Below are 11,833 nucleotides of genomic sequence, written 5' to 3' on the forward strand. Positions count from 1 at the left end.
GGGTTGCTTTTTAATTTTGTTTTGTTTGATATGTGGTAACCTAGACAGCATATTCGGAGAAGGCAATGGCAAGCCATTCCAGTACTCTTGCCTAGAAAATCCCATGGATGGAGGAGCCTGGTAGGCTGCAGTCTGTGGGGTCGCTAACTGAGCGACTTCACTTTCACTTTTCACTTTCACACATTGGAGAAGGAAATGGCAACCCACTCCAGTGTTCTTGCCTGGAGAATCCCAGGGAAGGGGGAGCCTGGTGGGCTTCCGTCTATGGGATCACACAGAGTTGGACACGACTGAAGTGACTTAGCAGCAGCAGCAGCAGCAGCAGCAGACAGCATATTAAAAAGCAGAAACATCGCTTTGCTGACAAAGGTCCATATAGTCAAAGCTACCTTTTGTCCCCATGAATCACAGCACGCCAGGCCTCCCTGTCCATCACCAACTCCCGGAGTTCACTCAAACTCATGTCCACAGAGTCGGTGATGCCATCCAGCCATCTCATTCTCCGTCGTCCCCTTCTCCTCCCGCCCCCAACCTTTCCCAGCATCAGAGTCTTTTCCAGTGAGTCAACTCGTCGCATGAGGTGGCCAAAGTATTGCAGTTTCAGCTTTAGCATCAGTCCCTCCAATGAACATCCAGGACTGATCTCCTTTAGAATGGACTGGTTGGATCTCCTTGCAGTATAAGGGATGCGGAGAGTCGGACACGACTGAGCGACTGAACTGAAGTGAACTGAACTGAACTGACCTTTTGTCCAGTAGCCGTGTGTGGATGTGAGAGCTGGACCGTAAAGAAGGTTGAGGACGGATGAATTGATGCTTTCAAACTGTGGGGCTGGAGAAGACTCTTGAGAGTTCCTTGGACTGCAAGGAGATCAAGCCAGTCAATCCTAAAGGAAATGAGTCCTGAATACTCATTGGAAGGTCTGATGCTGAAGCTGAAGTTCCAATATTTTGGTCACGTGATGTGAAGACTCAACTCACTGGAGAAGACCCTGATGCTGGGAAAGATCGAGGGCAAGAGAAGGGGACAACAGAGGATGAGATGGCTTGGTGGCATCGCTGACTCAATGGACGTGAGTTTGAGCACACTCTGGAGTTAGTGAGGGACAGAGGAGCCTGGCGTGCTGCAGCCCATGGGGTCTCAAAGCGCCGGACACGACTCAGTGACTGAACAACCAGGAGAGCAAGCGGCTGTCACTGTTCCAGGTGGTTCTGGAAGCAGCAGGAAGGACTGAGGCTAGGCAGTGTGAGAACAGGCCCTTGAACTGTGCTGTCTGGCCCAGTCGCTGATGGCCTCATGTAGCTATTTAATGTTTTAATTCATTAAAGTGAAATATCACAGATTTTATTTTATTTTTCAGCCCCATTAGCCACATTTCTGGTGTGACTTGAGGTGCCGCACACACGAGGTTTTATGCCGACCACATTTGACAGCACAGATATGACTGTTTGCATCACCCTAGAAAGTCCTTTCCTGCTAGAGAGGGACTCTTGGGAGCTTCTTTTCTGAATGTTTCTGGAAGAAAAGACTGGGCCCCAGTTCTGGAATGGTGTGGAGGCACAGGCCTTGGCATCTATTGGGAAAGCCTGGGAGGAAAAAATGATGAGGGCTTCACTGTGTGGATGGGGGGGGTTCTGTGGCTGTTGCTGTGGGCAACAGAGCTCTGCAGGGAGGGGCCTGAGACCCCTAGAGTGCGAGGGAGGGTGGGGTGAGTTCCAGGGGGTGGGAGCAGGGAGGAGGGAAGCCAAGGGGGCAGGCAGACCTCCCGAAGTGGGGTCAGATGGTTCGATGAATGTCTATGGGATGTTCCGGGAACCCAGGGCAAGAGCCGCCAAGGAGGGGACATTCCAGCCGGGTCCTGACCAGCTGGTGGGATCCCGCCCACTGGAGGAGTCATTCCCTTGTCATTCTTTCACACGCCCCTCAAGCCCTGCGGTTCTCAGGCTCCGTGCTGGCTGCCGGAGCCACAGAAGTGAGCAGGTCTACAGCCATGACTGTCGCCAGGAAAGGCATGTGGAAAGGGAGGGCAGGCGGGGTGCCTGTGCACCAAGGCTGAGCGAGGGCAGGGTGTGGGGAGGAGTGTGGGAGGCCCTCCTGCGGGAGCGGGCTGCCCGGGAGTGGTCTGATTCCTGGAGGGTGAGTGTCCAGTGTGGGTCCTGGGGAGCGGGAGGGGGAGCTGTGTCTGCAGGAATCTTGACCCTGGATGCTGACCAGCTGCATCCGGTCCAGACACACCCACCTTCTCCGGGCCTCAGGTTCCCGTTTTCTGTCAAAGGGAGGCTCATTCCTGTACCTGCCCACCTCTAATGGGAGCCGAGGGGCCTTTCTAAGCACAAACCGGATAAAGAACAGGTCTTCATCTCATTGCTCAAGTTAATTGAATGCCCTGTCCGGGTGCGACTCTCAGGGGGAGTGGGACAGGACTTTTCCTGGGACAGTAACTGTAGGTAGAGTTTGCCTGGAACGATGGACAAGCGTGCAGCGTCGGATCTGACAGGCCTGTGTTCACGTCCAGCTCTGCCAAAGCCCCGCTGTGCTCTTTCAGAGCATCCCTTCCCCTCCAGGTCTCAGTTTCCTCATCTTTAAAATGGGGATGATGAGGCCTTGCAGGAGTGCCAAGGACCAGTGGTGTTAATAATGCTTATCTCCAAGAAGCCCACGGAGCGCGCTGCAAAGACCCTCCCTTGGCAGCTCTGTGACGAGTCCTTGTGTCGTCCTGCTCAGCCTCGCTCCAAACGACTTGAGGCAGACTGTTCATGTTAAGAAGCCCCTCCTCATATGCAGGAGTTGGTGTCTGAGAGCTCTGCGGTTCTGTTAGATCCCAGCCCCACAGCTCACTCAGCAGAAGGGGACCTGGGAGATGTGGAGGGGCCCGTGAAATCCGTCACCAAGCAATTGACTGACTCTGCTACTGTAGTGAAATTATCATATCAGTCAACAGCTCATCTCACAAACCTCTGACAACAGAGGAGGGGGGATCGGGGGAGTCGGAAGCAGCTCCCGAGACCGAGGAGGACGTGCCTCGCATAGGAGAGGAGACCCTCGCTTCAGATACCGATCAGAGGAATAATAACCACAAGCGCTCGGTGTGCCCCAGCTCGTTTCATCCGCACAGCCGCGCTCTGAGAAGCTGTTCTGTTTGCCTCGTCTTGCAGGTAAGGGGTCTGAGGCACCGGGAAGTTAAGTAGCTTCCCGGAAAGCGTCAAGGCCAAAGACAGGTCTGTCTGCCGCCAGAGCCAGACTCGGAGCCACCAGGTAACTCTGCCCCCAAGAGCAAAACCTGGAGACGAAATTCCAGCTGTGCTTTCCCCTCGCTCGCTGTGCGACGTCAGGCCTGCGCGCTCGCCTCTCTGTCTCAGCAACAGACAGCAAGCAATCCCGGCCTTGGGAACTGAGCACCTTTCACTCGGTCTTGTGGAAAACGCACTCTTCCCTGACGGCGCAGCTGGTAAAGGAGCCGCCTGCAGTGCAGGAGACCCGGACTCAAGATCTGGGTTGGGAAGCTCCACTGGAGAAGGGCTAGGTTACCCACTCCAGTATTCTTGGGCTTCCCACGTGGCTCAGCTGGTAAAGGAGCTGCCTGCAATGTGGGAGACCTGGGTTTGATCCCTGGGTTGGGAAGATCCCCTGGAGAAGGGAAAGGCTCCCCACTCCAGTATTCTGGCCTGGAGAATTCCATGGACTGTATAGTCCATGGGGATGCAAAGAGTTGGACACGACTGAGCGCCTTTTACTTTCTTGTGCCAGGGCCTGCATCGAGGTGCACTCTGGGTAGACTGGTAAACCAGACACCGCTCACGTCTGCACCCCCCCCCCCCATTCTATGGGGATGCAGACGAAACTGAAGATAAGAAGTGAAATGTGTCAGATGGTGTCTGTGCTCTGGAGAGAAATGATGCGGCGGGGGTGGGGGTGGAAAGTCCCGGGCAGGGCACGGTGATGTTACCCAGGCTGGCTGGGAAGGCCTCGCTGAGCAAAGAGCCAAAGGAGGAGTGCACACGAGGCCACAGAACATTCTGGGCGGAGGGAACACCAGGTGCAAAGTGCCGGTGGGCCCCTGGAGGGGAGGGAGGAGCGCCTGGGAGGTGGTCGTGCGTTCCTGGGTTAGATCAGCCGGACCTTGCCTTTTCTGGGTGATGGGGAGTCATGGGAGGGATTGAGCAGAGAAATGCTGGCCTGTCTCTGGCTTTGTAACAATCTCCTGGTTGCTTAATTGGGGAAGATGCGTGGGGGCGGGGGTGGGAGTGAGGGGGTCAGGAGACGACCAGGAAGCTGTTGCCACAATCTGGGTGCAAGATGCTGGTGGCCTGGACCACGGCGGGCGTGGCTGAGGCAAGGGGCGGTGGTCAGGATGGATGGGTTCTGATGCTGGAGCATCTGATGAGCAGACACAGCCTCTGGACAAACCCCTCGTCAGCAGATAGCTATGAGTTGGACCCTCTCATCTGGGATTCTGTGCAGCTGCTGATTGGGGATCTCGGGCTGCTGGCAGACTGCTCCCTGCTGGGCACCCCAGCCTGTGGTCCTTTCCCATCTACTCAAGGACACTCACCCCCTGGGCCATCACAGACCCAGGGGCTGAGACCCTCCCCTGCCCTGCTGTCAGCAGCACTCTCCCGCCCTGGTGGGCATGTCAAGGATGCAGACCTCTGCCCTCTGCCCTCTGCCCACGGCTCTGTCTCCCTTCACCTCCCTGACTTTCTCCTGCCTGTGCAAGGCCCAGGGTGTGGATGGGGAGTGCGTTTCCCACCCCAGGAACCCAGGTAGCGTCCATCCTCCGGCTTGTTGCCTCTGGTCGGCCGTTTCCGACTTGCCAACTGAAATGGGACTTCCGGCCAGGAGAGAGCAGCTCTGGGGCCCGGGGGAGCCTCTGGGCTCAGACAAGGAGCTTTGATCTCAATTAATAAAAGGAAATACCTCATCTCGAGTTTCCCCAGAAGCAGATCCTGAGACCAGGATTTTTATTCCAGTCGGGGACACTGAGGGGGACATGAGACAGGGACAGAAGTCAGAACTGGGTGTTAGCTGAGCAGGTGACCCGTGCTGGGAGCTTGGGAGACATGCAGAGCTTCAGAGTTGCCCTGGCCGTGGGGTGAGGATGCTGGCGTTTATCCCCACCTCTCACCAGAAGTGTCCTGGGTGGATGCTGCTCCCAGAGACATTCATCCCAGCCCTCAGGCCTGCCTCACTGCTCAGCAAGAGAGAGGGTCCTGGGCCGAGCATCCCCCTTACCCGCAGGAGAGTGTGCACAGCCCAGTAGAGCTGGCTGTGGCTTTTACAACTTTAAAATGTTTTCTTCTCAAACAGAAGCAGGCTTTCAGGAAGATAATCTTGCTATGGACACAAAAATATCTAGTTAGGATGTCAAAGCTGGTTGTTTCTTCTAGGTTTCATCCCCCTTTGTCTTTGCTTAGGCTGCTATGACAAAAGACCATCTCTGGGTAGCTGAAACTGTTTCTCTGTCCTGGAGTCTAGCAAGTCTCAGATCAAGGTGCTGGAGGATTCAGTGTCTGGTGAGAACTCTCTTCCTGGCTTGCAGGCTGCCTTCTTGCCATATCATTACGCGATGGAGAGAGGAAGTTCTGGTTTCCCTTCTTCTTACAAGGGCACTAATCCCATTGATGAAGGCCCCACCCTCATGACCTAATAACTCCAAAGGCTCCACCTCCAAATACAGTACCATCACACTGGGGATCAGGGCCCACATTCAGCCTGTAACACCTTCCCTTTCTTCCCTTGCAACACACACACACATACACACAGACACACAGACACACAGACACACAGACACACAGACACACACAGATACACATGCATACACACACACACACACACACACACACGTGCTATCTGACGCTGTTTTAGTGGTTGGCATGGAGGCAGGCAGGGAGATAGTAGATTCACCAAGGTTTATAGGGGATGAAAATAAACCTCGGGCTTATATCTTGAACACATCACCTTGCTACACAACTGGGCACCTTTGGGCTAGAATCACTGGGGATATAAGATTGTCCCTTTCCTCATGGAACATGCAGTCCAGCAAGCAGGATGCTGGTGCCAAAGAGATTTAATCTAGGGAGGCTTCCTGGAGGCAGTGAGGTGTCGTGCAGCAGATATGGGCGTGGGAGTGATGCAAGTTTGCTTTTGAGTCTTGGCTCCATCAGGTATTTATTGTGTGGCCTCAGACAAGTGAGTCTCCTGAGCTCTGGGTCCTCAGCTGAATAAATGGTGATGCCTTCCTTGCAGGCTGGCTGTGACGCCTCAGTAGATGTCAGGTGTCAGCCATTGCTATCACGTCTGTGTCTTCCAGTCCTGCTGCCACACCTACAAGCATGATTTCAGCGAATCTTCACAGTTAACCGGATGGGGAGGGGGGTGGGGAAGGGCGGCTCAGCAGGTGCAGTGATGTGCCGTGCACACAGCCTGGGAGGGGCTGAGGATGGCGGGACTGAGGTCTGCCCTCCTGGGATGTCTGGTCCGGAGAGGGGGTGGGGGAGGGGTTGGGTCTGTATTCTGGCCCGAGCTCTCCTGGCCTGTTCCCAAAGCCTGGGTTCAGCCCAGGAGACCTCAGTTGTCCCTGAGGTGAGAACCATGTCAGGCCCCTTTTTGCCCTGTCAGCAGGGCACCGGCCCTCTGGCCACCAGAATGTGTCATGTGACACTGTGAAAGCCCAGGCGCTGTTTAGTCTAAGCTGTGTCTGTGCTTTTGCAACCTCACGGACTGCTGCCCTCCAGTCTCCTCCGTTCATGGAATTTTCCAGGCAAGAATACTGGAGTGGGTTGCTGTTTCCTTCTCCAGGGTGTCTTCACAGTACAGGATCGAACCCATGACTCTTGCATTGGCAGGTGGGTTCTTTACCACTGAGCCACCAGGGAAGCCCATGTGAAAGCCCTGTACTCACACATATAAGCGAGGGACCTGCCCTGCTGTTCCCTCCCTGTACCGTGGGGGTCTCAGAGCCTCTGAAACCTGCTTTCTTTAGGCTGTCACGCATGTGCAGGCATGCTCCTGTGGGTGGGGCTCATACAAGATCGGCTTCCGCCACAGAACACGAGGACATAAAGAACACCTACCCCGTCAGTCTGATGGGTGAGACAGAGCCCACCTGGCATGTTCCCAGCCTGATGGGGAAGGGATCCTTGTTCTCGGGGAGCACCCAGTCTGATGGGGGACTCACAGCCCCTCTCACCTAGCTCTACGCGGGAGCTGCTAGTTCGATGGGGAGACATGTGCCTGCCCTAGGGATCCCCAGATCTGATGGGGCACTCCCAGCCCAGCTCCCGGGGACCTGCCATTTTGACGGGGAAGATGCAATTTCTCTCCAGGAGGAGACCCTAGTCTGAAGTGGGCATCCATTCCCGCCCTTGGAGGATGCTCCGGTCAGATGGTGGAGACGCCCGGCCTGAAGTAGGAGCTGATCCTTGGCCCTTGGTGAGCTCCCCGCCTCTGATGGGGCAGGCAGGACCCTCGACAGTGACGAGATCTGATGACAAGACCCACAACAGAAACTTTTTCACAACACAGACCTAATTACAGCGCTGCTGACCTGCGCTCAACTCCTCATTTACACTTTCCTGGGGAAATGGCAAATAGCAAGAATGTGTAAATTGAGAAAGATTAATATAATTACCTGAGCTGTTTCTTGTCATCTTTTCATATCAACAAAAATCACAAACCTTTCCTGGGGAGAAGCCTGGCCACGATGGGCTGTCTCCCCGAGGCAGGCAGCTGGCTTCTCTGCAGGAAGCAGAGTCTTGCAGACGCCCCATTCTGGAAGCCAGCCCTGATAGATGGTTTGGCTGTGTGGTGGAGAGGGCGCTGGGCCTTGAGTCAGCAGATGTGGGTTCGAGTTTGGGCTCTGCCACCACTCTGCGTGTGGCTCGCACATCCCCACCTCTGTGAGCTCGAGTCCTTCCCAGTACGAATCTAGAGGCACTGGTCACAAGTCCAGACACCGTGTTAAGTGCATTATAACCTTGATGGCAAGGAGTCTGTGCAGCTCCTCCCCTCTCAAGGACGTTCTGTTATTATCCCCACTTTACAGATGAGAACACCGAGGCTCGGAGAGGTGGCGTCACTTGCCCAGCATCAAACGGCACAGAAGACCCTAGGGCTGTGGCCTTGATTGTTTTGTCATTCAGTCACTCAGTCGTGACTCTTTGTGACCCATGGCCTGCAGCATGCCAGGCTTCCCTGTCTTCACTGTCTGCCAGACTCATGTCTATCGAGTCGGTGATGCCCTCCAACCATCTCATCCTCTGTCGTCCCCTTCTCCTGACTTCAATCTTTCCCCTGAGTCTTTTCCAACGAGTCAGGTCTTCACGTCAGGTGGCCAAAGTGTTGGAGCTTCAGCTTCAGCATGAGTCCTTCCAGTGAGTATTCAGGATTGATCGTTAGGATGGACTGGTTTGATCTCCTTGCAGTCCAAGGGGCTCTCAGGCGTCTTCCCCAACACCACAGTTGGAAAGCCTTAATGCCCACAGCCTGCCACCCTGGTCCCGCCCTGTCCCTGTACCCCCACAGGAAGGAGGGTGAGAGCAGGGGCCCAGGTGGCAGTGCGGCCACAGCACGTCTGCGGACCTTTGGCTTCAGTTTCTTTTTCTAGAGCGTGGGGCTAGTAAGAGCTGACCGCGTCAGCTGCTTTGAGGGTGCCGCGTTAACTCATGCAGAGCACTCTGAGCAGCCCTGGCGCACGGGGAGCCCCGCTGGCTGGGTTGTCATCCCGCACACCGGGGCCTTGCCAGGCGCCTGTATCTGACATGCTCCTGTTCAGGGTGTTAAGCGCCCAGGCGCGTCATGAGCCCTTGGCGCCTCTCCTAGGGACGCAGAGCTCAGGGAGCCCAGCAGTGTGTGCAGAGAGTTCTGTCGGGTCTCCTGTCTTCACACAGACCCTGGTACTCGCACCAAACATTTTGGGAAAACACTGTAAGAGCAGACTGGTGAACTCCGTACTGATAGGCATCCCATTGTGAGCCAGTTAGGGGTCCAGAAAACAGTTTGGGGCTGCAAGCAGATGAAACCAGTCCATTCTAAAGGAAATCAACCCTGAATATTCATTGGAAGGACTGAGGCTGAAGCTCCAATATTTTAGCCACCTGATGCAAAAAGCTAACTCATTGGAAAAGACCCCGATGTGGGAAAGACTGAGGGCAGGAGGAGAAGGGGACAACAGAGGATGGGATGGTGGGATGGCATCACTGACTCGATGGACATGAGTCTGAGCAAGCTCCAGGAGATGGTGAAGGACAGGGAGGCCTGGCGTGTTGCAATCCATGGGGTTGCAAAGAGTTGGACATGACTGAGTGACTGAGTAAAAACAAGTTTGCAGAAAGCATATCTGTGTTTAAGCAAGCAGTACCCAGGAGTTGGCGTTGTTCAGGGCTGGGCACCAGGCTGTGGGCGGGGCTCCAGAGCAGATACAGTCCCTGCCTTCCCGGAGCTGAGCCTCCAGCCTCACTGACAACACAGGTGTGAAACCAGAAGGTCTGTGGAGGCCAACATATAGGCAAGAGGATGCTCCACACCCGCGAGACGCCAGCCCAGCAGGAAGGCCTCGTTTCTCCTGTTGCGAGGTGGTGATAACGTTCCTTTTCCCCGGCTGCTGCCAGGAGAGAAGGAGCCATTGGGAAAGTGCTCAGCACAGGGCCTGATCACTCAGTGGCAGCTTCTCTCTCTTTCTTTCTTTATTTTTGGCTGCACCGTGAGGCATGCAGGATCTTAGTTCCCTGATAACCAGGGATCAACCTGTGCCCCCTGCATTGGGAGCCCGGAGATTTAAACACTGGACCGCCAGGGAAGTCCTGGTGGTCCCTCTTTTTGATAGAATGATATTAACAATGGGCCTGGTCAGTAGTGAGCATGTAGGTATATGTGGGCAGGGAGATGGGAGTGGGGGGCATCCCCTTCCGGTAGGGGGAGATCTTGGGAGCCAGCTGCAGGGGAACTGGGCATTACTGTGAAGCTGGATGCTGTTGGCAAGCCCAGGGCTGGGGCATTCTGGTTCCAAGGGTTGGGGGGTGGTCTGTGGCCCAGGGTGATCAGGGATCCCTCAGCTCCATTCCAGAAGGCCTCCAGGGTTCTTTGAGCCTGAACCTAACTGACTGACAGACATGATCTTTTCCCCCTGTTATTTCTGCTAAATTAGGTGACCAGGCCTTTTTCTTTGGCAAATCCAGGGACACAGAATTGCATGCTATTTTGCATAAATCAGGGACACATTTGCATCTATTTGCATATTCCTCTGGATATGAGGTTCAAGAGGCTCAAACTCAGTGTGCGTGAAATGAAATGAGTATGTCGAGTTCAACCTCTCTGAGTTGACCTGAACCCCACAGGCAGGGATGGAGGAGTTCAGAGGGGCCAGGGCTCCCCTGGGGTCTCTCAGATCAAGGAAGAGCCCTGGGGCCCGCTCTTTGCAAGGAGGCTCAGGACAGAGGCGGGAGGAGGGCTTTGAGCGCCTGCGCACAGACACTGACTCGGCTGTGGTGAAGCCGCAGGGCAGGTGTCCTTGGGACGCAGCGCGGACCTTGGAACAGGCTGGAACCCCTCTAATGGGGCTTCCTTACTGAGCGCCTACTTTGTGCCAGGCACTATGTTCGCTTCTCTGCAGGAGGCCATGTTCTCATTACAGCTGAGTGAGGTAAGTTATTATCAACCCCATTTTAGAGATGAGGAGGCTACAGGTCTTTGGAGACCCTGGACTCTACCACAGGCCAGTTTGGTTCCAGAACCTTTCTTTTCTGATGAGGGAGAATGAGAAACCCGACCACTGGCAGCTCAGAGTCCCCCTTGGAGCCCCCGGGCGTCTCTTTCCCAGGGCTAGGCCTTCTCCTCTCCTCTCCCCATGTTTCACTGGGCAGCTTTGCAGGGGAAAAAGCTGTAGGAGCACCTGTGCCTTCAGCACGCTTGGTTTCCATGGCAACAAGGGCACGGCAGCCTCCATCCCCCGGGGGAGGGAGTGGCCGGGCAGCTCCCTTGAGGGAAGGAATGCCAGGCCCAGCCCCTGGCATTAGGCCTGGCACCGAGCAGGGCCTCTGTGAGCACTTCTGGAGTTAATTCACAGCTGAGTGGACACAAGGGGCATACCTGCCGCCACTGTTTGCCCAGCCCTCGGGGGACGGGTTCCCCTCCAGGGATGGGTTATTACTGGGGGATGGGTTCCCCTCGGGGGACGGGTTCCCCTCCAAGGATGGGTTACCACTGGGGGACGGGTTCCCCTCGGGGATGGGTTCCCCTCAGGGACAGGTTCCCCTCAGGGGTCGGGTTACCCTCCAAGGATGGGTTACCACTGGGGGACGGGTTCCCCTCGGGGACGGGTTCCCCTCCAAGGATGGGTTACCACTGGGGGACGGGTTCCCCTCGGGGACGGGTTCCCCTCCAAGGATGGGTTACCACTGGGGGACGGGTTCCCCTCGGGGATGGGTTCCCCTCAGGGACAGGTTCCCCTCAGGGGACGGGTTACCCTCCAAGGATGGGTTACCACTGGGGGACGGGTTCCCCTCGGGGACGGGTTCCCCTCCAAGGATGGGTTACCACTGGGGGACGGGTTCCCCTCAGGGACAGGTTCCCCTCAGGGGTCGGGTTACCCTCCAAGGATGGGTTACCACTGGGGGACGGGTTCCCCTCGGGGGTTGGGTTCCCCTCCAAGGATGGGTTACCACTGGGGGACGGGTTCCCCTCCAAGGATGGGTTGCCACTGGGGGACGGGTTCCCCTCGGGGGTCGGGTTCCCCTCCAAGGATGGGTTACCACTGGGGGATAGGTTCCCCTTGGGGGATGGGTTCCCCTCGGGGGACGGGTTCCCCTCCAAGGATGGGTTACCACTGGGGGATGGG

This window comes from Moschus berezovskii, chromosome 2, assembly GCF_049115385.1.
Source record: "Moschus berezovskii isolate FMDL1 chromosome 2, NW_MosBer_1.0, whole genome shotgun sequence".
Classification (NCBI taxonomy): domain Eukaryota; kingdom Metazoa; phylum Chordata; class Mammalia; order Artiodactyla; family Moschidae; genus Moschus; species Moschus berezovskii.